The sequence below is a fragment of the Pseudopodoces humilis genome, chromosome 8 (assembly GCF_049639895.1).
Source record: "Pseudopodoces humilis isolate 2021_Gansu_Grassland_sample_001 chromosome 8, ASM4963989v1, whole genome shotgun sequence".
Taxonomy (NCBI): Eukaryota; Metazoa; Chordata; class Aves; order Passeriformes; family Paridae; genus Pseudopodoces; species Pseudopodoces humilis.
Genome location: NC_142207.1, coordinates 37,260,446 through 37,268,847, shown reverse-complemented (window position 1 = coordinate 37,268,847; position 8,402 = coordinate 37,260,446).

Below are 8,402 nucleotides of genomic sequence, written 5' to 3'. Positions count from 1 at the left end.
GGTGCCTCCAGTGAAGCCTGTCCCAGCCAGATCCCACCACGGGGGTGTCATTTGGGAGCCTCAGTTTTAAGCCCAGGCTTGGCTCCCTTGCTGACCTCTCCACAAACCTCTCCTCGCTTTCCTTGGCTTCTCCCGCGGCTCCGCAGCCGCCTGTGGGTTCGGTGGTGGCTCAGGTTACTCGCTGATGGCCTGTTCTCCTGCCTCTGCCTTTCAGGAAGGCTTCACTCCAGGATTTATAGCAGGTTCTTGGTAGCACCCTCTGTACTTCAATCTGCGAAACCATTTCGGTTTAACCACCTGTTTTCACACGCTCATAATTTCACAAAGCATCCACCTTTTTGGGATAAAATTTTCCATGCTTCAGCTCTTGCCCGAGGTGCTAGTTTGTTGGGTTGTTGGGGTTTTTTTGTTTTGGTTTTTTTTTTGTTGTTTTTTTTTACTTTAAATATAATTCCAAAAGAAAATGTAAGTTTGATCCAAATCCATTCCACATTTCTGCGCTTGGCCCCAGGCAAGAAACTTTCCCTATTAAAAAATCTAAAAAAATAAAGGAAAAAATAAATAATTCTAACCTCACTTCTTGTTGTGGAACTCAAAAGAAAGAAATTCTGCTCAGGAGTTGCTACAAACACTGTAGGAAAAAGACTGGAGCCTAGCCATGGTCTGAAAACCCTGATCCACCCCTAAGACTCGAAAACAAGGTGCTTCTCCTTGCCTTGCTGTCAGGCCGTGGGTGGTACAGAGCCTGTGGTTCCTCTGGCACAGCCGTGGCCAGGCTCTGCCCCAGCCTCTCCTGGAGCCAGTGGGAGACTTTCCATAAAAATAGATTTTTTTTTTAATCATGCTGGCAAGTCCATCATTAATTAAGGGTGGGCTCAGAGTGCCCCGAGGTCAGGAGGAGCTTGCCAGTGGCATCGGCCACTGGGCAGGTTCAAGGGGTCTGGGGGAAAAGCTGGCAGGTTTTCCTTGGATTTTTCACTCCCTGCTCTTCAGGGCACTTTGAGAAATGGAACACAGAGAAATAATAGTGGGCTGTGAGATCAAGCAGTGAAAGCAATCAGGAAATGTGTTTTAAAAGCTTTCCATTGCTCCAGAAATAATGTCTCAGCTTCCCTGAGCCGTTGGTGTTCTCCCTGGTGCTGACAAACACATCGCTTGTCCTCTTTGAGTCTGTCCTCATTCCTGTCACCAGAGCACACTGTCCCAGGCTCTGCCTGCCCCCAATAGCATTTTCCTCCTCCTGCCCTGGAGACTTGTCCCACTAATTGCCTCCATGGATTAATTCCCAGTGGCACAAGCTTCACTCTGAGCTCCAGTTTGGAAATCCATAACCTGGAAGTGTCCAAGGCCACGTTGGACAGGGCTTGGAAGCAGCCTGGGACAGTGGAAGGTGTCCCTGCCCACGGCAGAGGTGGGACTGGATGAGCTTTGAGGTCCCTTCCAACCCCAGCCAGTCTGGGATTCTGTGATTCTTGGAGTGCAGAGACACGGCTCAGCCCAGGCTGGATATTTTTCCCAATATCCAATCAAAAGGAGTGGGAGCTGACCACATATAAACACATGTCCACGTTGATTAATCCCTGCTGGGAGCACTGGGAGCACTGTGAAGGTCACCTAGGACAGGTCCACACTTTACTATTTGATTTAACAAAGGGCAGTTTGCACTTGCACAAAATAAAGACACATTTTCTGGCCAGGTGCTGGGAATAAGCTGGAAGTGAAACCCAGTGGGCATCAGACACTTCACACAAATCCCTGGCAAATTTCAGGGTTAATTTTGGCACCAAAACCTTCCCTTGATAACCCAACACGTCCCAAAAAGTGCAACAGAACCTCCTGCCCACCAGCTCCTTTCCTGCAGGCCCTGCATAGCCATCACTCCATGGATTTGGGAAGGGCTTCCTGCCTTCTGGAGCAGCTCCAAGCACACTTTTCTCCCCTGGGGAGCCATCCCACAGTGGCTCCCCACAAAGCCCAGCCTGATGCTGAGGGCAGCAGTGGAAGCTCCCGCATATTCCCCGCCTCTGGAAGCAGCTGGATGCCTTGGGGTGGTCCCGTGCTCCTGGAGCTCTGGGCAGTCACACACAGAGAGCAAACACAGCCCCTGACACCTGAGAAAGTGACATTTGAACAAAATCCCACCTTCTCAGCGCGTTCCCACACGGCTCCCGGTGGCTCCACCAGCAGGTTTGGAGCCAGCACAATGGAACAGTATTTGGGTGTGAGAGACCTGGGGCTCCCACCTTGCTCCAAAGACAAGGATCCCATTAATGGGAGCTCCCAGTTCCCAGCCCAGCGGGATTAAACATAAAACCAGCCCTTTCTTGACACTTCACTGGAATGCCGGGAGCTCGGGAGCACTGAAACTGGAGGAGAACACCTTCCCTTTCTGCCAGGTTACCTGAGCAGCACAGAGCTATGGTGGGTGGCCTGGAATTCCTCCTGGCTGCAGGGCTGGTCCCCTGCAGGAATGCTGAGACCATCTCTTGCTCTCCTCTCCTCGTCCTGTGCGTGGGGACAGGCGCGGTTTTCACACAGAAAACCCGACACTGTTGGAAACTCTCCACTGGCTCTTCTGCTCAGCAGCTTCCCCCCATCCAGGCTGCTCAGGATCATGGTTGGATGGGGTTTGGAGCGACGTGGTCCAGTGGAAGGTGTCCCTGCCCATGGCACAGGATTAACTTTAAGGTCCTTCCCAACCTGAACTATTCTGGGATTCTGTGCTCACTTTAAATCCAGGTCTCTTGGAGCACCCTCCAGAACTGATGTCCCTTTGCTCTCCTGTCAGGACATTGGTGTTTGGACCCGAACTTGAGACTTTTATTTAGCTACCTCCCTGCCAGGAGCAACAAGAAGTGGGAGAAAAGCTCTTAGTGAGACCAGAATAGATAAACCTTCCTGTGCATGGAGCTGCACATCCCACCAAGGGCTCTGCATCTTTATCCAACCTAAATAATGCCATCCCTCCTTGCAGGTGTCTCCTCCACAGGGAAGAAAACCCCACACCAGAGCAAGGAGATGCACAAAGGAACCTCTGGCCCCGTGGGAAGCTTGTGCTGCAGCAGTTCCTGGCAGGACAAGTGGCCCCATGGAGAGAGGAGCCCACACCAGTCAGTTCCTGAAGGACTGACCCCATGGATAAAGGGACCCACACTGGAGCAGGGAAGAGAGGAGGAGGAGGAGCAGCAGCACAGCCCAATAGCGATGAGTTGACCACAGTTCCCATTCCCTGTCCCTCTGTGCCATTGGAGGGGAAAACAGAGTGAAGTTGAGGCTGGGAAGAAGGGAAGGGTGTGCAGAAAGTATTTTTAAGGTTCAGGTTTATTTCTTGCCCTACTCTGATGGGACTGATAATAAATAAATCCAATTTCCCTAAGTGGAGTCTGTTTTGCCCATGACAGTGATTGGCGAGTGGTGTCTCCCAGCCCTTATCCCAGGCCCTGGGCCTTTCCTTGCATTTTTTTTCCCTGTCTGGTTGAGGAGGGGAATGATCAAGCAGCTTTGGCAGGCACCTGGAATTCTGGGCAGCCAGGGTTAACCCACCACGATGGTCAGGGGAGTAACTCGGGTATTGTGGAGAGGAGCATCTCCTGCTCTTTCTCTGCCCAAGGCCACCTCTCCAGTTAAAACAAAATAAAGTGAAATAAAGTCAAACAGCATTGTGCAGTTAGGGGCTGTTTGTCTGCCTTTAGCAGGATGTGAGGAGACAAAGCTGCTGGCACAGGGTGGCCAGAGAAGCTGTGGCTGTTCCTGGATCCATGGATCTCTGGAAGTGTTCCAGGCCAGGTTGGACGGGGCTCGGAGCAACCTGGGATAGTGGAAGGTGTCCCTGCCCATGGCAGGAGGTTGAATGGGATGATCTCTAAGGTCCCTTCCAGCCCAGATCCCTCTGGGACTCCATGGAAGCCAGGTCTCTGTGTTCTGGCCATCGGTGCCACTCGTGGTCGTTACCGTCCCCTCCTGAGCTCCAGCCCCTGATGCTGACCCAGGCCCCACCTCGGGCTCACTCCAATTTCCAGCCCTGTAACGTGCACTGGAAGTTCTGCTGAGCTTATTTGAATTGGACAGGAAAACTTCCTTTCTCCCTCCCAGGGTTAAAGCCAGAGCAGCTTGGAACCTCCAGCCTGGAGCAACTGCTGCTTATCCAAACAGCTTCTTCTTCCCAGACGTGGATCCCCAGCTCCTCCCAAGCTCAGCCAACACTTGGGCTCCAGCAGCAGCAGATGCTGCTCCAAAAAGCAGAGAAAATCTGAAAGCACAGGAGAAATGAAGCACCTCTTGCCACCGAGCTAATCCTAGGGAACGCTGCTGGCACAGAAGCAATCCCTGTGGCTGGGCTGCCAGCCCAGGAATGAGGAGACATGGGCAGCTCCCACCCCACCTCCCATCCCCTTCCTTCTGGACCTGCTCTGTCCCCTATTTGCTATCAGAGCTCTCTGTAGGACCTTGAGGTTTGTCCAGGAGCGTGGGATAGAGGTGGGATGCTGGAGTTTTGTCCTGGATGTCTCTTCTTCAGAGAGGGGACAGGTCCTGTTATGTCCTGGCCATGCAGGATCTGCTGTCCTTCCCAGAGAAAGGAAATTCCTTCTGTGTCCGTATTTGGGCTGGATCTGTTACTTCAGGCACTTTAATAGTTTCTCCTTTTCCTTCTCTGCCTGATGCTGCACAGGGCAGAGTAAGTCCATTGCCTTCTGCCTGATGCTCCTCACCAGACAAAAAATGCCAAAAGGGGAAAGAAAAGAGCTGGAAGGGCAAAGCCCACCTTGCACATTGCCCCCAGACCTGAACACACCCAGCCAGGAGCCTCAGGGACCCAGCCAGCACCTGAGCACACCAGCGACCTCCAAAAACCAGCCAAACCCATCCACTCTCTGCCCATTCCTGGGCACACAACAAAGCCCAGCCTGTGGGAGCCAGCAGGGCATAAAACAAGGCCAACCCGAGCAACCTCTGCCTCACAAGTCGTAAATCTGGGGCTGGGGGGGGCAGAATTCCTCTCCCTTTTCTCCTGGGAAACGTTTCCCTCCTGTGGCTCTCGGCCGCCATCGGCTCGTGGATTTGGGTAGGAGGGGGTGGGAGCTAATCCCTCTTTCACCACCTTAAATTAAACCATAAACCATACCTCTTAATTCCTTTTAATTAAATTTCTCCCTGGAAAACGGAAATGTTATTTTGCTGTGTTTTTTCACAAAACAGGGCAGGGAAGAGACGGGCCTTGGTGTCGCAGGGAGTTTTCCAGGGAGTTGTGAGGGGTCCCTGGGACTCTCCAAGAGCTGAAGGAGACTCCATGGCTGGCAGATCCCAAATCCATCCCTCGTGCTAGAGTGGTTCACCTCCACAGGGGTAAATCTGGGAGGAGGAAAGAGCACAAATTCATCTGAGGCAGAGTCCAGCTGTTTTAGGTAAGTAAAGTCTTAGTGCCAAACCATCCCTTTGGATTCTTCTGCGTGAGGAGAATCCAAATCCCAAAAATCCTTGAAGCACTTCTACACAAGCCACAGTCCTGCCTTTCTCTCCTACAGCATCAGTCTGTGGTGGTTGCTTCCCCAGTGGATGGATCCAAGCTGTTTTTGGGGGAAAAAAATTTTAAAAAGTCACTGGAATATTTTGTATTTTAAGCAAAACTGTTGGAACAAGACCAGCAAGAGCAGGCACCAGGCTCAGGGGAGTGAGAAACCCAGACTGGGCTGGGGGACATCATGGCTGAGTTGACATGGGATGTTCCACACACATGGGAAATTCCCAATTTCAAGGCCAAAACAGCAATGCAGGTGAGGATAATGGGACAGGAGCACAGCAGAGCTCTTTTCCCAGGTCAGCAGACAGCCTGGAGCCACAGCCTGGGAAAACACAAAAGTCCTCAGCATTCACCTCAGAGGTCAAAGCTTCCACAACACCTCCACACCACTCCACACATCTTCCTTCCACAGCCACACACTTCCCAGCAGGACCATGTCCCAGCAGGGCCACAACGAGAGGGAGCTCTGTCCCCACTGCAGGGCACCAGGGGAGTGGGAATTTGAGGATAAGGGTGTTCAGAGCTGCAAAGGCCCCATAAGCATCATTGATCATCATTCAGCTCCTGGCCCTGCACAGACACCCCAACACTCCCACCCTGGGCATCCCTGTCCAAACTCTCCTGGAGCTCTGGCAGCCTCGGGGCTGTGCCCATTCCCTGGGGAGCCTGGGCAGTGCCAGCAGCCTCTGGGGGAAGAACCTTTCCCTAAATCCAGCCCAAGGCTGCCCTGACACAGCTCCAGCTGCTCCCTCAGGTCCTCGTGCTCAAGAAATCAGGTGGAGATAGGAGAAGTTCAGGTAACCAGGGGAGCTGGACTGGGGACACCAGGCACTGATGTCTCTGGTGACATCCCAGGTGAGCAGAGGGTCCCTCACAACCCCAGCTGGACCCTCTCGTACCTAAATTCCATTCAAATCCCCTGGCACACACCTCAGCCCTCCAGCCTTCCCTTCCCTTGCACTCCTGAACACAAAACAAAACCTCTGCCGTTCCCACCCTCGGGAACAGCCCCCACCACCCAGAGCACTCATGGATGTCTGAGTTCCAGTGGAGACCTCTGAGCTCACCCTGCTGTCCCCTTCCTTCCAGCCTCCTGTCCCTGAGTCCTCCTGGCCTGGGAAGGTCCTGTCACCCCTCATGTCCCTCCCTGCCAAGCCACCATTTCCAGCTGAGGAACATTCCCAGCCCGAAGGCGGAGGGGCTGGCAGAGGAATGTCAGGAATGCCGTGAAACACAAATCCTGCTTCCCAGAACTGTCAGGCTCCCTTAGCACCGCCGGGGCTGACAATGAGAAGGGCTTTCAATCCCAAACCTCCGCTCCGGCAAAGTTTCCTTTGCTAATGAACCACCCGCAGGCTGAAACACAACTCCGGGTCCTGGCTGTGCACACACATCCCGATCCCCTCCTCCAGGCACAGCTGCTCCCTTTGCTTTTTTGGTGCTGTGTCCCCAGCCTGCCTCAGCTCCGAGGCTTTGTTCCATCCCTGGAAAACAGAACAAACCCAGGGAGTTAAGGCTACGTGATGTTAAAATGCTGTTAAACCTTAATACCGACCAGTTCTTGCTTGAAGTGGTATTTGGTCAGCAAGCACAAGAAAATGGGTACACAAAGATGCAAAAAAAGTCATCCCTGAGTTCTCCCAGCCCTCCAAGCCCAAACTCCTCACCCTGAGAAGGGACAGGCTCTTCTAACACTAGGACAGATGGACACAAGGGTCATGCCACCAGGCAAAGACCACTCAGAGCCTGCCCAGCAGGGACAGGATGAGGGCAGGCTGAAGGGAACGTCATGGAGCAGCTGAGGGAAAGAAAAAAATCATGCTTGAAATCCTGTTTAACCCAGACATCCCTCCATTCTCTCTCTGGAGAACACCTGCTGGTGCTCCCACCCTGCTTTCCTGCCAGTGCCAGGCTCCAGCAGCACCACGTTGGATTTTGTGCATGCAGAGGGGGTGCGGGAGGGGAACAAAGGGTGACAAAGGCTGGGGGACAGGTGACAAATCTCTCTGTGCCCTTTAGGGGTGGCTTGGAGCAGCGGGAAGCTCATGGGGGCAAACACCACCTAAGCAGGAGTCCGAGCAATCCTACCAAACCTTGCATTGTACAATCCAAGTATTTAAAGGGAAAAGGCTTTCACCCACAGTTGTGGACTCTGGGGGTGCTGCTGGACAACCTGAACCCCTTTTCCTTCATGTGCTGAGACCCAGGATGCAGTTCAGGTATTGGAAAAGGGCCATGCAAACACAAAGAGCTCAGTGTCGCAGGCTGTTGTTACAAGAGACTAAAACATTTCTCCTCTTCCTTCCCAAGTCCCAAAATGCTTCTCCACCCCCTCCAAAACCCCACACAGCAAAGCCTCCCACCCTTCCAAATGTCTGTACTTAACGCCCTGAACACTCACGTTATGATGATGATTTGGTAGATTTTTAGGTCCAGACACCAGATAAAGAAACCACAAAGAAAAAATAAATAAAAAAAAACCCCAAAAACCAAAAAACCAAACAACCCCAAAAAACATAGATACACCAATCAAGGAAGGAAAAACAAGGCCACTAACATTTCACCCACAACCCAAACAACATCATAAAATCCTTGGCAAGAGCCTTGCAGGGGACTAAAGCCTCTGCACCCAGCACAGAGTCACACAGTTGTGTCTGCACTAACACTCTTTGCAGATTTAGGAATCACTAAGGCTGGACTCTCATGGGCAGAACACTCCAAGGGTCATTAGGAAAACACTCCAGACATCTGCAGTTCACTAAAGAAAAATCAGTGGAATTATTCCCGTAGAAAAAGCTACAAGGACACACATTGGGGAGGAAACAGGTACTTAAATTAATCCTTTCCAAATGAACATATGCAATAAAAATGGAATTAACACCTG